The sequence below is a fragment of the Pan paniscus genome, chromosome 3 (assembly GCF_029289425.2).
Source record: "Pan paniscus chromosome 3, NHGRI_mPanPan1-v2.0_pri, whole genome shotgun sequence".
Classification (NCBI taxonomy): domain Eukaryota; kingdom Metazoa; phylum Chordata; class Mammalia; order Primates; family Hominidae; genus Pan; species Pan paniscus.
The window spans coordinates 96,789,730-96,801,489 of NC_073252.2; the positions used below are offsets into that span (position 1 = coordinate 96,789,730).

The 11,760-nt window shown below is 38.0% G+C and overlaps 1 pseudogene; it reads left to right on the forward strand.

The window, feature by feature from the left end:
- Window positions 1–10,998: 10,998 nt before the first annotated feature.
- LOC100995153 (transcription factor BTF3-like) lies at window positions 10,999–11,485 on the forward strand (annotated as a pseudogene).
- The last annotated feature ends 275 nt before the right edge of the window (window positions 11,486–11,760 follow it).

Genomic DNA, 11,760 nt, shown 5'->3' on the forward strand with positions numbered 1-11,760 from the left:
GGAGTGCAGTGGCACAATTGCAGCTCACTGTAACCTCAAACTCCTGGGCTCAAGCAAGCCTCCTGCCTCAGCCTCTGGAGTAGCTGGAAATACAAGCTCGTGCAACCATGCCCAACTAATTGTTTTATTTTTTGTAGAGATGGGGTCTTGCCATGTTACCTAGGCTGGTCTTAAGCTCCTGGCCTCAAATGACCCTCCCACATTGGCCTCCCAAAGTGCTGAGAGTGTGCAGACGTGAGCCGCTATGCATAGCCCAAAAGTCATCTTTTAAAAGAAGTCGTGAAAAATAATATTAAATACAGATGTGACTGAAGTATGAAGTGACAATTTTTATAATTGGGAAATCGGGAAATATGTAATAAATGTCAGGGATATTTTTGATAATATAGAAAAAATGAATTTATATTTGTCCAGGCTGTTTTGACTCAGAGGCTTGGGAACTGATTAGGAAATAATCCCAGGAGTCCGAGGGTGAAATAACTGGTTAGGGCCTAGACTAAAGTTGTGGTTGGGGGCTTTGGAAAGGAGGGAACTGAACTGAGAGATTTATTTAACAAATGGGACCCAGGACTTGGTGATTGGGCCTGAAAGTGCAAAGGAGAGATTAACTTCCAGGTTTCTGGATCAGGTAGCTCACTAGAGAGGAAGACCCATCATAGAAATAAGAACTAGAGGAAGAAAAGGAAAATTGGAAGATGTGGAAAGAAAAGTTGTCCCAAACTCTTTCTGGGTCTGATTTAATTTACAACCTCATTCTGGGAAGAAATATATGCATTCTCTGATAAAAATGGATAAGCAATTATCTGATAAACTTTAATAGAATTAAGACTCGTTCTAGGAAGCAGTCATGATGACTTCATCATCTCTAGGTAGGGATGATGACTGACATCCCTACCTAGTTGACTGTCAGTGAAGAGTCTTGTGGCCATTAACCAAACCTTCTCTTTCCCTTCCTTGTTTAACAGTGAGGATTTAACTTTCTCTTTACCTACAAGAAGCACTACCAAGAGTTAGTTTTTGAAATAACTCCTACAGGTCTTTTCTTTTGCAGCAAGATTACGACAAAACTTCAACAGACGCTTATAACTGGAGGATTGTAGAGGAGGATCCTGTCTTCTTCATTTATAGGTATTTTAAGTCCTAGTTCTATGGAAATAATAATCTAAAAATAATTGTTAAAGTAACACATGTTCAGAAAGTTTGCAAAAATTCATAAAATTAGAAAGCATAGGAAACTTATTTGTACATCATCCTTATGCATTCATTTTTTCACTATTTATATTTCCTTCTACAAATTTTGTGTCCAAAGCCTTTAACTGTTTTTCTGTTGATGATTGTCTTTATAATGAAATCGTTGGAACGTTTTATAAATTAAGAATATGACCCCAAATCAATTGACCTTTTAAGGTGGGGAGCTCATTTTGTGGTGAAGACCCCTGCTTAACGTTGGGTTCCTTAGTAACTCCTCTCATTGTGTTGTTTATTAACAAAAGCACACCAACATGGCACATGTATATGTAACAAACCTGCATGCTATGCACATGTACCCTAAAACTTAAAGTGTAAAAAAAAAAAGGTCTGTTTTATCAGAGACAAAAAAAAAAAAAAAAAGCTAATTGTTCTTCAGCACTTACTACTTGGCAGACACTAGTCAGCTTGGCTTCCTGAGAAGAACCATGTCTACCCTTAGCTGCAATCCTGATGGTGAGTGCAGTGTCTAGCACACGAGAGGGAATAAGAACTTGATGAATATGACAATAGTAACAATCTTGAATAACTGTTTGCCAGGAGTTACTAAACATGTTATATACATTATCTTATTTAAATCCTCATAATAACTCTATAAGTACAATTATTGTCACTATTTTACGGATGAGGAAACCGAGCACATAAAGAAGTTAAATGTCTCATCTGAGATCCCACAGTTAGAGCTGAGGTTAAAACCCGGTTCCGTTTACTTTGAGACTCAAGCTTTTGATTGTGACGCTATCTAGAGGATTATTTCTAGTAGAGGAATTTTAGACATGAGATATGAACACTTAATTCTTTGAACAATCCAGTCTTTATGTGATCTCATGTCACAAAATTTATTCCTCAAGTTTTTTTGGAACATTTTTTAATGGAAATGAGAGGGTTATCAATGGAAATGAGAGGGTTATCATTATATAACTAGAAAAATCTCAGATCACAAATTTCATGTTTCTCAAAGCTTTTGAATTATAATACCAGGCAGAGCTTTTGGAAAAGTTATCCAGTGGAGGGTGAGAAGACCCCACAGGGAATAAAGTGAGCTAATGATCCAGACTAGCGTCATGAAACTGCCCAGAAGTACACAAAGACAGAGTCAATTTCATGGAATCTGCTCTTACTTTGTTTAAATTTCACAGTAGCTCAGATTAAAACCTTAGTTTCATGTTATATCCAGTTTCTGTTCATAAGTTAATTGAGAGCATTTTCCACTGCTGATGTGTAAAATCTGCTCCCTACCGGTAGAATCAGAGATTCCTAATTGATTTGACCAATTTAGATTAAGTTGATTCACATCTGCAAGTAGAGAGCCACCTTCATGGTCATGGAGGAAGAAGGCATCCTGTGCAGTCTTCCCACCATCTTCTCAGCTCAGTCCAGACAGACTTGCTGCTGGGGTTAAGCAGAGAGAGGCCTTTACCAGTGTGCTAACTACTACTTTTCTCTGGGATGTTTATGAGAATGGCTCAGTTTACAGGCATTGCAGCCCAGGGGTGGGCAAATGACAGGCCAGACTGGACCTACAAGTGTAGTCAACAGTAGGAGCGTGCTTGGATGATGGGCATTTTACCTATCTTTCTTTTAATCCATTTCTTCTATTGATTGTTTAGCAATTTTTTTTACATGATTTTGTGGAAATGGCATAGGATTGTGAATCAGAAGATAAGTGTCCCTATTCTGTGTAATTTAGGGACAAAGCACTTCCATTTCTGAGCCTCAGTTTCCTCAACTGTAAATTAGGGATAATATCTTCCTCCTGGGATAATTGCAAGGAATAAATAAGCTAATGTATTTGAAAATGCATTATAAAACTCAATGCACTTTATAAATATTTTGTTATACATAATTTTATTCTAGTTTTACAGCTGAGAAGACTGAAATTCGTAGAGATTAAGGCTACATTTCTAATAAGAAAGTGAGGATCTAAACCAGGGCTAGCTCCAGATTCTTCTTTTTACATGTTGCCTCCTTAAACAAACTCAAGTTGTTATTGTGAATATATTTTTTGCATAACTTAGGCTAGCAATTTTTAACCCTGATTTCAGGAGCCCCGCGTAACACTCCAGAGGACTTTGTGCCAGCCATCCCTAGTGCCTAGCAAACAGAAGAGTACCCAGGTCCATATCTCCCAGTTACACACAGATTTCTCATAGACCTGAAAATGGGGCACAACATAAAAGTGTAAATTCCTATCACTGCAGGACCAGCTGCTATTATTTAGTGTGCTATTTTAACACTAAACAATTCAGAGTGAAGAAAACTTCCTCTGTTTATTCTTCGTCTATTGTACTCCTTTGCTGTATATAACAACATATCATTGCAAGTGGCTTTAGGGAATCCTTTGGACCCAGACCATAGAATACAAAGGCGCAAACTAGTGACCCTAACAAATAAGACAATGCTTGTTGACCGTTTGATGAAGTTACTAATTAAAAAATATCTTCTAGGAAAACCTAAAAAAAAAAACAAGACAAAAAACACTTCCAAGGGAGAGGAAAAGAATGGGATGTTTTCCTCCCTCTTACCTGAGAAATCTCCTCTAAAAGTTGATGTATATCTTGACTTTGAGTAATCAGTTTCTTTACAAGTAATAAGCACTTCTTTGTTGATTTGCAGTTTCTCATTCAGTATTTTTTCTTGCAGCTAGTTATATAAATTCTATTAATTAACTGACTCTAATAATTCTTCATTTGCTACAGTATGAAAGGTTCTGCCTGCAATACCTATAAATAACAGGGCAGGGAAGCAGGCACAGATTTTAAACATAGAGCTTCCAAAATGTGAAGGCCTAAAGTAGGGCAATCTGTCATCTCTGTGCAGGTGGCTGAAGGTGCCTCCTGTGCTTGATTGGCTATGTTGTCAAGACTTTAACTCTCCATCAGGACCAGCACTTGGTGCATGGAACGGAGGAGAGTCACCCACATCTCCTGGAAAGGGATGCAGAGATAACAGAGAGCTCAAAGAGGAAGGGAGAACAGGGCCTTGTGGTAAGCTCAAGAACTTACCTTTGATTTCAAAGCTGTTTAAATTTATAGTCTAAAATAACTATGGGATCTCTAGTATATTTCTGACTAGTTGGCTAGTGTACTGAATTGGGGTTACTTTGTTCCTTTTTATCATTACTAAAAATTATCTTTTCTTTCTACTATGTAATATATGCTCAGTGCAGACAAATGGAATTTCTGGAATGAAAGGAACAGCAAAAGATAATCAAAAGAAATCAATTTCACTATCAGGAAAAACTTTGTTGTATATGCTGCAGCATACACACAAGAATGTATTTCATAACATCACACCTCACATAAAATGTGTAGCCTTAACAATAAATTGAACATTTTTCATGCCAAGAAGTATTCGTCTGCAGTGTGATTTTTAGCAACTAGTGTTTTAGTCTATAGATATCAAATTATTAGTATAACCAGTCTTCTTTTTAGGCATTTATTTCCATTTTTTCACTATTTTAAATCATGATGGAATAGTGATCTTTACATAAATCTTATTTTATTGTTTTCTAATTGTTTCTATAATGTAAATCCATAAAAGTTAAATTCTTGGGTCAAAGTATATTTTAAGCTTGTTGGTTTACACCACCTAACTTCCATCCAGAAAGGTACCCATTTTGCTTCTGCCTGTCGGATAGATGAATGCTGTCCATCTCAGAAACTGACAACACAAACTGTGGCACATTGGCATACTGTGTATTTTAAGCTGAAGGAAATCACGAAAACCACAGAAGCAGAAAGGTCTCTCTGACTTTCTTTCACCTGAAGACCCTCAAGTAATAGGTGTCCTCCCTATACTCAGAGGGAAGAAATGTTACACAAGAAGCCAAGAAGAATCTGAACAAATAGGCTTTGCTAAGCTCCCCCCACCAGCTTATTACCATTAGATTATAGCCCCTTTTGCCCAATGATACTTTTATACACTGTCCACTCTTCACTGAGCCTAAGCATAAACATATACAGACTAAGTTTCCCTGGGTCTTTGGGTCTTCATTACAGAAAGATCCTGTGTCATATAAAACTGATTAAATAAATTTATTGTAATCTTCTCTTATTAATCTATCTTTTTTAATATCCTAGATTTGTTTTTGGTTTTTTGGATACATTATATTTGTACACATGTATGGGGTATGTGTGACATTTTGTTATGTGCAAAGAATGTGTAATGATGAAGTCAGGGTATTTAAGGGTATTCATCACCTGAGTATTTATCATTGCTATGTGTTGGGCACATTTCAAATCCTAACTATTTTGAAAAATAGTTGCTCAACTATTGTTGTTAACCCCAGTTACCCTACTTAGTTATCAAACATTAGAACTTATTCTTTCTACCTGGCTGTATATTTGTGATCTGTCTTTTGTTATAAGAATGTCACCCATGAACCTTGCAATAGGTGAGGAAAAGATATTACTTTTTCTCTCCTATAATGCCAGTTTTCCCATATTCTTGCCACTGACATATTATTCTTTTTACTGTTAGTCAATGTATTGGGTTTGAAAATTGTAGCTCACTGAAATACTTTTAAAATTTTCTTCTAGAGGAACACCAGCAAGATGGTGGAATAAGACTTTCTAGCATTCATCCCTCACAAGAAACATCAATTTGGACAACTATTCCCACACAAAAATACCATCACATGAGTTAAAGAATGCAGGTGAAAGGTTATAGCACCTGGGTACAGCATAAAAATAAGAAAAGATGCCTTGAAGAAGGTAGAAAGGACAGTTTCACATTTCCTGTGTTGCCCCTCCCTCAAGCCTGGGCAGCACAACACTGAGAGAGAGACCCTTCATGAGGGCAAGGAAGTGAGCTCTGGACTGTGTCCCAGATCCCAGCATGAGGCCCACCTCAGGGAAGCCTGGTGCCAGACTGGGTCCCACAGCCCCAGCTGCTAGGCCAGCCCCTGCAGCTCAAGGCCCACTACCACAGACCCAGGGCCAGGATCACCCCTGCAGACCCTGACACTGGTCAGCCCCTGTGGACCCAAGCTTGAGACCAGCCCCCACCACCCCAGGCTCCAGCAGACCCAGTGTACCGCCACAAGATAAAGGCCATGTATGACAAGCCTACAGCTAACATCACAGTCAATGATAAAAATCTGAAAGCCTTTCCTCTGAAATCAGGAACAAGACAGGGAGGCCCACTCTCTCCGCTTCTACTCAATATAGTACCGGAAGTCCTAGCCAGAGAAATTGGGCAAGAAAAAGAAATAAAAGGCATCCAGATTGGAAAGCAAAAAGTAAAATTGTCTCTGGTTGCAGATGACATGGTCTTTTGCATAGAAAACCTGGCCAGGCATGGCGGTTCATGCCTGTGATCCCAGCACTTTGGGAGGCTGAGGAACAAGGATCAATTTAGCCCAAGAGTTCAAGTCCAGTGTGGGCAACACAGTGAGACCCAACTTAATTAAAAAAAAAATAAATAAAATTAGCCAGGCTTGGAGGCACATGCCTGTAGTCCCCGCTACTCAGGAGGCTGAGGTGGGAGGATTGCTTAAGCCCAGGAGATAGAGACTACAGTGAGCCATGATCACTCTACAGCACTCCAGCTTAGGTGGGTGACAGAATGAGACAGACACACAGACAGAAAGAAAGAGGAAATAAAATAAAAGAAGGAAAGAAAGAAAAGAAGGAGAGAGAAAGAGAGAGCAAGAAAGAGGGAAAGAAAGAAAAAGAAAACACTAAAGACTTCACACACACACACACACACACACACACACACACACACGGTCAGAACTAATAAACAAAGTAAAGTTGCAGGATACAAAAATCAACATATAAAAATCAGTGACATTTCTGTATAGTAACAACAAACTATAAGAAAACAATCCCATTTACAATAGCATCGAAAATAATACTTAGGAAAAAGTGTTATCAAGAAAGTAAAAGAGTTGTACACTGAAAACTATAAAATAGTGATTAAAGAAATTCAAGATGCAAATAAATGAAATTATATCCTGTGTTTACAGATTGGAAGAATATTGTTAAACTGATCATACCACCCAAAGCAATCTACAGATTCATTGTAATCCCTATCAAAATTCCAAAGACTTTTTTTTTAATTAAATTTTTATTTTTAAATTCTGGGTTACATGTGCAGGATGTGCAGGTTTGTTACATAAGTAAACGTGTGCCATGGTGGTTTGCTACACCTATCAACCCATCACGTAGGTATTAAGCCAAGCATGCATTAGCTATTTTTCCTAATGCTCTCACTCCCTCACCCCGCCCCCTGACAGGCCCCAGTGTGTTTTGTTCCCCTACATGTGTCCACATGTTCTTATTGTTCAGCTCCCACTTATAAGTGAGAACAATGCAGTGTTTGGTTTTCTGTCCTGTGTTAGTTTGCTGAAGAGAATGGCTTCCAGCTCCATCCATGTTCCTGCAAAGGACACGATCTCATTCCTTTTTATGGCTGCATAATATTCAGTGGTGTATATGTACCACATTTTCTTTAGCCAGTCTATCACTGATGGGCATTTGGGTTGATTCCATGTTTCCAAAGACATTTTTCACACAAATAGAAGAAACAATCTTAAAATTCTTAGGGAACCACAAAAAAATCCCAAGTAGCCAAAGCAATCTGGAGTAAAAAGAATAAAGCTGAAAACATCTCACTCCCTGACTTCAAAATATACAACAAAGAGATAGTAATCAAAACAGCATGCTACTGGCATAAAAACAGACCCATAGATCCATGGAATAGAATGGAGAGCCCAGAAATAAATCCATGCATTTACAGTCAATTGACCTTTGGCAAAGATAGTAAGAACACACAGTAGGGAAAGGACTGTCACTTCAGTAAGTGGTGTTGTGAAAACTGGGTATCCACATGCAGTAGAATAAAACTGAACCCTTATCTCACACCATATACAAAAATCAACTGAAAACAGATTAAAGACTTAAACGTAAGACCTGAAACTGTAAGACTACTAGAAACCAATATGGAGACAAAGCTTCTTGACATTGGTCTGGGCAAAGATTTTTTAGATATGGCTCCAAAAGCACAGAAAACACAAGCAAAAATGGACAAATGGGATTGCATCAAATGAAGAAAAAAAAACTTCTGCACAGCTAAGGAAATGATCAACAGAGTAAAAAAAATCCTACAGAATTGAAGAAAATATTTGCAAACAATACATCTGATAAGAGGTTAATATAAAAAATATATTAGAAACTCAAACAATTCAAGAGCAAGAAAACAACTCAATTAAAAAAATGGTCAAAGGACCTGAATAAATACTATGTTTTGAATGTGTTCCCCAAAATTCACATGTTGAAAACTGAATCCCCAATGCAACAATGTTGAGAGAGAGATGGGGCCCAATAAAGGTGACTGGGTATAATGGCAGAGCCTCATGGATCAATTAATGTAGTCATGGGAGTAAGTCAGTTATTAAGAGAGCAGGTGGTTATAAAAGTGAGCCTGGCCCCTCTTGCTTTCTCAGTCTTGTGTGCTTGCTTCTATCTTCTGCCGTTTCACCATGGATATTGAAGCACAAAGCCGTCATCAAATGCCAGCACCATGCTCTTAGATTTGTCAGCCTGCAGAACCATGAGCCAAGCAAACTTCTATTATTTATAATTTACCCAGTCTGTGGTATTCTGTTGTAGCAACAGAGAATATACTAAGGCAATAGACATTTCTTGAAAGAAGACATACAAATGGCCAGCAGGTATTTTTAAAAATGCTCAACATTATGAATGACAAGAGAAATGCAATAGAAAAGTACAATAAGATATTGCCTTGTATCTGTTAGAATGGCTGTTAACAAGTGTTGAAAAGGATGTGGAGAAAAGGAAACTCTTGTATACTGCTGGTAGAAATGCAAATTAGTACAGCCATTATAGAAAAACAGTATAAAGTGTTCTTTAAAAATAAAAAATAGATAAAGAAAATGTGGCACATATATACCATGGAATACTATGCAGCCATAAAAAAGGATGAGTTCATGTCCTTTACAGGGACATGGATGAAGCTGGAAACCATCATTCTCAGCAAACTAACACAGGAACAGAAAACCATACACCACATGTTCTCACTCATAAGTAGGAATTGAACAGTGAGAACACATGGACGCAAGGAGGGGAACATCACACACCAGGGCCTGTCGGGGGGTGGGGGCCTAGGGGAGGGATAGCATTAGGAGAAATACCTAATGTAGATGATGGGTTAATGGGTACAGCAAACCACCATGGCACGTGTATACCTATGTAACAAACCTGCATGTTCTGCACATGTATTCCAGAACTTAAAGTATAATTTAAAAAATTAAAAATAGAACTACCATATGATCCAGTAATTTCGTTCCTGGGTATATACCCAAATGAAATGAAATCAGTATATCAAAGAGATCTCTGCACTCCCATGTTTATTGCAGCACTATTCACAATAGCCAAGAGGTGGAAACAACCTAAGTGTCCGTCAACAGATGACTGAAGAAAATATGGTATATATACAATGGAATATGATTCACCCTTAAAAAAAGAAGGAAATCTGATTGTGATAAATAGGTGACAAGGGAAATAAGCCAGAAAGACAAATATGGCATAATCTCACTTTTATGTGGAATCTAAAAAAAGCAAACTTTTTAAGGAATGGAAACAACTGATCATTAAAGTTGGAGACATACTGGTGATGATATGATCTATCTATAGCTTCCCCTGGAGAAGGTGTTTGTTTACAGACAAAGATAATTTGATTACAACCAGGAACAGAGTCTGAAAGTCTGAGCTTCCCTTAGAACATGGCTTTTTTTTCTTTTGAGAAGTGAGTCTTGAATTGCAGCGTGCTCCTTTTTTTTTTTTTTTTTTTTTTAATTTTATCTTAGGTTTGGGGGCACATGTGCAGGCTTGTTATATAGGTAAACTCGTGTGATGGGAGTTTGTTGTATAGATTATTTCATCATCCAGTTACTAAGCCTAGTATCCAATAGCCATTTTTTCTGCTCCTCTCCCTCCTCCCACCCTCCACCCTTAAGTAGGCCCCAGTGTCTGTTGTTTCCTTTTTTGTGTTTATGAGTTCTCATCATTTAGCTCCTACTTAGAAAGGAGAACACGCTGCATTTGGTTTTCTGTTCCTGTGTTAGTTTGCTAAGGCTAATGGCCTCCAGCTCAATCCATGTTCCCACGAAGAACATGATCTCATTCAAAAAAGCAAACTTATAAAACAGAGAGTAGAACAATAGTTTCCAAGGGCTGGAGGTCAGGTAGAAGAGTGAGAAGGATGTTGGCCAAAGGGTACATAGTTTTGGTTAGATAGGATGAAAAGTTTTGGAGATCTATTGTATAGCATGATGATGACAATAATAATGTATTACACACTTGAAAATTGCTGAGAGTAGATCTTAAATGTTCTCACCACAAAAAAAGGTATAAGAGGTGATAGATATGTTAATTAGCTTGACTTAATCATTTCACAATGTATACATATATCAAAATGTCACATCATATACAATTTGTATTTGTCAATTATACCTTTGTAAAGGAACAAATTTTTATAAATAGTGAGGCTGAATATTTTTTCATATTTTTATTCATCCTTTGACATTCTTTTTCTGAGAACTGTCCATTTATGCCTTTTGTCCGTTTTCTGATCGGTAAGTTCCTTCTTTTAAGTTTGAAAGATCCTCCCTCTAGCTGCCATCTTGCATCCCCGAATGTGTGTGCCTAATCTTAGCTGGTCCACCCGAGATACCCTGAGCACCAACCCTAGTCCCCCTAGCAGCCCCTTATCTGCTCCAACAAGATGAAAGAAATGATCATGAACCAGGAAAACTCGCCAAACTGCAGGCACAAGTGCGCATTGGTGGGAAAGGAACTGCTCACAGAAAGAAGAAGGTCTTCCATAGAACAGCCACAGCCGATGATAAAAAGCTTCAATTCTCCTTAAAGAAGTTACAGGTAAACAATATCTCTGGTATTGAAAAGGTGAATATGTTTACAAACCAAGGAACAGTGATCCACTTTAACAACCCTAAATTTCAGGCATCGCTGGCAGTGAACACTTTCACCATAACAGGTCATGCTGAGGCAAAGCAGGTGACAGAAATGCTACCCAGTGTCTTAAGCCAGCTTGGTGCAGACAGTCTGACTAGTTTAAGGAGACTGGCTGAAGTTCTGCCCAAACAACCTGTGGATGGAAAAGCACCACTTGCTACTGGAGAGGATGATGATGATGGAGTTCCAGAATTGTGGAGAATTTTGATGAGGCTTCCAGGAATGAGGCAAGCTGAATTGAGTCGACTTCTGAAGAAGATGAAACTTGAAGAAGTTACTGGGAGCTGCTATTTTCTATTATGACTGCTTTTTAAGAAATTTTTGTTCATGGATCTGATAAAATCTAGATCTCTATACTTCTAAGCCCAAGCCCCTTGGACACTGTAGCACTTTTTAGTTTTCACTTATACATAATCATTCTTTTTAGCTAATTAAGCTGCAGAAGCTGGGAAATAAAGTTTGAAACAAAGGTTAATAAAGTTCTTTGCCTAGTAAAAAATAAAAAAGTAAA